Consider the following 6,338-nt stretch of genomic DNA (forward strand, 5'->3'; position numbering starts at 1 on the left):
GTGCTGCGCAGCCGCATGGAGATGGGTGCTGGTCCCAGAGAAACACCTCTGGAGCAGCAAAGTGTCCTACTTCTACTGACTTCAAAGCCCAGTTACAAGAAAGCATGTGTGGTTAGTGCCTAACTTGTACTTATTGAGGGATTAGTAAACAAAAAGCTCGCAGACAAGTCAGGGGCCACCATGTAATGAGGGATTAGGGAACCAATGTCACTATGACCCATCCAGAAACACATGCCTCTGATTATTTCATTACAGTTGAGGACAAAATGTCCCTCTCTCTATAGTTTTTTTTAAATACATTTTCTTATTTTGCAGTTGGTTTTGGTTTTCTTTTTAATGTTGTTTTACAACCTTCATAGTTATTGTGCCTGTATTTGTTTGGTGAAACCTTGCATGCATTTTGATAATTCTGCATCTTTTTGTGCCCGTTTTGAGTCTGTGGTTATTTTGTATCTTGCTTTGGTTGGCCAGTGTCTGTTCTTCTATTGTACCATATAATTCATATTGAAAATGTTCACATGTCACCAGCTATGTTTTTAACCTTGTGTTAAACTGACATATTTTTGGACAGTTTTTGTCTCATTTTGGCCTTTTATGTCTATTTGTTGCTCTTTACTTCATCTTATTTTAAGGATTATTTTGGTCAACATTGAGGATGTGACTTCTTGGCCACAGCTCTACTAATTAAAATAATGATATTATGTAACACTCAGATTGCTCTTCAAAAGATAGATGAATGCAAAACCTGTTTCCGATTATATCTTTAGAACATTAGAGAGTTTGGTTGTTAAAAATCCTTAATCCAAGCTTGTGTTTTCACTGACAAAATCTATGTGCATTTAATTTGTCTGTTTTCAGTGAAACCACCTGGTGTTTGTTGACCTCTGCTGGTAGTGCAGTAGCGCAGGATTGTGAGTAAAAAACTATTTAATTTACAAAAAGCAAACTCACAGCTGGCTGGTTGCAGCAGATGCAGGCATGAACATACAGGGGTTGGACAATGAAACTAAAACACCTGACATTTTATTGTGGGAGGTTTCATGGCTAAATTGGACCAGCCTGGTAGCCAGTCTTCATTGATTGCACATTGCACCAGTAAGAGCAGAGTGTGAAGGTTCAATTAGCAGGGTAAGAGCACAGTCTCCTATGGCCTGCACAGTCACCAGATCTAAATATTATTGAGCCACTTTGGGGTGTTTTGGAGGAGCGAGTCAGGAAACGTTTTCCTCCACCAGTATCATGTAGTGACCTGGCCACTATCCTGCAAGAAGAATGGCTTAAAATCCCTCTGACCACTGTGCAGGACTTGTATATGTCATTCCCAAGACGAATTGACGCTGTATTGGCTGCAAAAGGAGGCTCTACATCATACTAATAAATTATTGTGGTCTAAAACCAGGTGTTTCAGTTTCATTGTCCAACCCCTGTAGATAGGCTTGGTGTGACAGCGTTTAAAGACATGAACAGGCTTGGCATGACAAACAGTCATAAGCTGGCGCGGCAAGTAAAACAGTATGTATCTGCAAGGGGTAAACCAAACAGCCGAGTATATGTGGAGCGTGGCAGAGGTGAAAACAATGAAACTGATAGACATGAGCAGGTGGGCTGGATGAAGCTAACTGCTGTTACAAAGGCAGAGAGTGAAAACAAAACATGCCTGGAACTAAGCAGAAATCCAAGCACACAATCTAACCAAAGGAAGTTCCTACGAAAGTAAGAGAACATAAAATACACCATAAACACAAATCATAAACTAAACCTAAAGGAATTAACTAAAGCACCATCTGGAAAACAATGAGCAGAGACAAGACTCAAACGCATTCAAATCATGACAAGAATAGAATAGAATTTAATAAAAATATATTTTATTGTGCAACAGAGGGGAAATTCTGGTGTGGCAGTACTGTGGGACATAAAGGATAACTGAAAGGGTAACATTGTTATGAGCCTTGATGTTATAAGACAGATGCATGTTCTAATCTATAAATATGTTCATGCATTTCAACCCCAAGAAATGGGGTCTTTATTTAGAAAGGTAAGGTCCTACACACTGCTTATATAAAATTAATATATTTCCTTTAATGCATGAGCAATTAGCAAACTGATCAATTTCGGTGCCTTGCAAAAGTACATCTAACATTTTGGCTTGTAACAACCACCAATGTCATTTAATTTCTATTTTATAATAACAAAGTGTAAGGAAAACAAATAAATAAAAACCTGAAAAATTTGGTGTGCATTTGTATTCGGCCCTCCTTAGTGAACATTTTTGTAGAACCCCCTTTCACTGACATTACATCTGTCTTTTTTGGGGTATGCCTCTACCAGCTATGCACATCTAGAGACAGTTTTTCCCGGTTCATCCTTGTAAAATTGCCAGCTTTTGGCAGGGCTTCTGAATAAATGTCTGTCACTGTTTTCCCTTGTCAAGGTTATAATAAAGCTGTTAGGGTAGCAATCAGTAGTCTCTGCCTTTGTTGAATGCAACGTTTTCCATAACATCTTGAAGCTACACACCTCCAAACTTTGTTTGGCCATTATATTAGATGAGCAAAAGAGCATCTTGGAATTGGTTTCCCTAGCCAAGCAGTTGTTGGAGATGATATTATGACATGGGGTTATTTTTCTAGGGTCAAGCTTGGCTCCCCTAGTTTTAGTAAAGCAAATTCTTAATGCTGCAGCATACAAAGACATTTTGGACAAATGAATCTGGTGGAACAGTTTAGGGATTGTGCAGCAGTACATATGCAAGGTCCATAACAAAATCAATGAGCGAGTTTGGTGTGGAGAAGCTTAACTGGCCTTCACTGAGTTTTGTACTCTACCAGATAGAACACTGTTTGGATAAATTAAAACAAAGTACATGAGTCAGGCCATCCGGTGCCTTCCCTCAGAAATGCTTTCTTGGAATAATGGTCAAAAAATCTAAATTTTCCATTAAAACAATCCTTAACCTAATGGACAACCTTCCCAGATGAGTTGAAACTATTATAGAAGCAAAGGGTGGCGCAACTTGGTTTTAAATTTATCATCTTAAATTTATTACAAGTAATTTATGGTAGGTAGTAATAATAATGAATAATAAACAGTAGAGACGCCATATCATGTGTTGGAATAATTGTATATAGTTTTTATCTTATATTTTTCCTTTCATCTTATATATTTTCCTTTTCTTTAACTTGACTATTTGATCTTTATAACCTTTCATGCTGCAATTTTGACATTGTGTGGATGTTGTTGTATTCCCTGCCTTCGTTCTCTTCTTAACCGTCTTATCACCACAGCTATTTCTCCTATGGAAGACAGAGTTACCCAATTCTATCCGTTATTTAAACATCAGGATGATGAAGATGATGAGGATGCGACTGACCGCTTTTCTGACCTGTACCTAGATCCATCTCTATATGATTTTACAGTTAAAAATCCAAAAGAATTGGCTGTTTAAGTGATATGAGAATATGAGAAAATATAAGATAAACAAGGAGGAAATGTTGGAATAATTGTATATAGATTTTATCTTATATTTTTCCTTTCATCTTATATTTTTTCCTTTTCTTTAACTTGACTATTTGATCTTTATAACCTTTCATGCTGTATGTGTGAGTAAGGATGTGATGAGTTTATTTGCAGGCAAGGATCAAAGGTGGAGCTGAGAAGGAAGCAGTCACAGTTGAGGATGACATAAAGATGGTGGCTGATTGTGCTTAACAAAGGACACACTGATCTTAAGATAGGGGAGATTGTGGAAGTGTGCTGTTACAAGATAATGGTGTATATGACCTGTTTACGTTGCAGCTGTTTATCCCACCCTTCAGAGCAGCAATGTATATTGTAACTAGGGACCACCCTAAAAGATAATAAAAAGAGAGGTGCGGACAGATGGTTTTCAGAGCGGTAGGAGATTTGTAACTGAAAGCACATCTCTGTCCGTTCTCCTCGCAGCAAGAAACTAATTCTTTGTCTTTCTTTTCTTTTTGTGATGTTATAAGTATTTTAGGTTGTTTGAAGCTGACATCATGAACCAGTGAAATACTAAGTCAAATCAAAATAATAGAAGACCTTTGACATAATTTTTGCCAACAATTGTTTCCTGGTCTGATTGGTGTTTCAGTAACTGCTGCCAGGAAAACTGAGGAGGAAGTAATTGGACAATTGTGAAAAGTTGTCAGGTTGTTTGAACCTGACATTATTTGGTCCTTCGGAGCCAGATTCCAATTACGCCTGAGGATTCCAGCGGTTTGGTGGACTCCAGGAAAGACCGTGCGCACGGCAGTCTTTATCAAGGAGACTCACAGACCCTTTCCGGGACTGGATCTCAGCCCGCCCGCTGGGGTCTGACTGTAGAATTCAAACAGGGATAACCATATCCCTCACTCTGAGGAGAAAAAGGGCCTACCAGTGAGCTATTGCTAATAACCGGAAACACCTTTGCTAAGGTATGACATGCAGGGTTTTCTTTACCATGAGTTAACAGAATCATGCATTTAAATCCTAGTGGATCCGCGTTCTCATATATGGGAGCAGGTACAGTGACCAGATTGGGTCTAGCAGCCGCACATGCAATACAATTGCTCATGGCCGACTCACGTGCCGTCTGAACATTTCAGCCACAAATTGGACTCTGTAAATCCCAGAGCCCCTTGGATAACATCTTCAGGGGTTATGGTGTTAAAGTCTATCTGAATCACAGGAGTTTTCACTTCACCACCTTTGACCATAACAGAAACAAGATTAATTCTAACAATTCTACCCTGATCTCGTGCAAGCCATCCTGGCAAATCTACTCCTAAATACATATAAAATCCAGAACTCATATTTCCACATCTAAGAGTTGGTGGCCTTATTGTAATATTACGGTTGTGGTAGGGGTTGCTCTGTATTCTTCCAATGCTGAGTAATATTGGATTAATACCTCCAGTTGTCAATTTACCCTTCGCTTGTCCTCTAGCCAAGGTCACCAAATGCTGAAATGTTTCTGCATATGGATTATCTGACAGTATTCGTCCCTGTTTAGTGTCCCAAATAACAAAACCCTGGACTGGCATGCCAATTTTCTCCATACCATCCACTGCACCTTTCTGATAGATACTCAGATACACATTATATTTCGTCCAGGTTAGCTCGCTACCCTCACATGTAAACACAGAACAGAGATCAAATTGAAATGTGGTGTCCGAGCCAAGTACATAATCTAGTTCAATACCTCCATGTCTTTTAATGCATGTGTCCGATATTTCAGTCATTTTCCGGAGTAGATAACGACGGCTGCGGAAATTGGGACTGGAGGGGTGTTCACCACTCTGGAAAACATCACACATCAAGAACACAATTATTCCCTTCAGTGTCATTATTAAACCTCCCCCACATTTCCATTTACAACTAACATCCAAACCATGCATCACCATTTAAATTTTTTGGATCAGATCAATTCCACTTTCCCAGGAGCTTATAACCTTCACACACTGTAGGATTTACTCAAGAATGTTGATTCAAAGTCATACATCAAGTGCATAAAATAACAACAGCATAACCAATGCTCCAAAGATTAATTGACAGGAAAACGGAAAAACACCACATTCAATGATCACATAATCAAAATCAAGAGTCACATATGTTCCGGTTCCCAGTCCTGAATTTATCTGTTGATTAGTTGAATATAATGACTCCTTGTAGTGGATAAATCCTCTTCTTTCAATCTTGAAAACTAAAAGAAAAAGTCTCTGGATTGGATAAATCCTCTTCAACTCAGTGTGATCACACCGGTGAGCCTCCAGGGGATTTATTATGCACTTTAAGACACCTCTGGTGCCTGTGACTTTGTAGGCTCCTCACACACTGGCTCCAATGATACCAGGTTTCTCCTTTTCCTCTCTGACGAACCACCTGAGATGTTCTTTCCAGGACTTGGAACGGGCCTGTGAACCTGGGTTCCTGGCTTGATGATGACCTTGAGCTACACCCAGGTGACTCCTGGTACCACATGGACCTCTTGTTCCCTCAAGTCCTCTGGAGAACTCTGCAGCTAGGGTCTGCAACTCATTAAAGAAAGTGTTACAAGATAATTGTGCAAATTCACATGTTTGTCCTGGTATCCGCTGTGCTGGTCCCAGTCTGTAGTTCATGTGGGGTGTAACCTGTGGACTGATTAACAGACATCCTGACAAACATCAAAGCAACTGGGAAAGCATCCACCAATTTAATTTAGTCTGTGCACAGATTTTAGCCAATTTTGTTTTCAATGTTTGGTTCATTCTTTCAACCTTGCCTTGTGACTGAGGATGATATACTGTACCGAAAGCATGTTTCAGTCCCTACATTTGCTCCACCTGTTGATCCTT

The sequence above is a fragment of the Girardinichthys multiradiatus genome, chromosome 5 (assembly GCF_021462225.1).
Source record: "Girardinichthys multiradiatus isolate DD_20200921_A chromosome 5, DD_fGirMul_XY1, whole genome shotgun sequence".
Classification (NCBI taxonomy): domain Eukaryota; kingdom Metazoa; phylum Chordata; class Actinopteri; order Cyprinodontiformes; family Goodeidae; genus Girardinichthys; species Girardinichthys multiradiatus.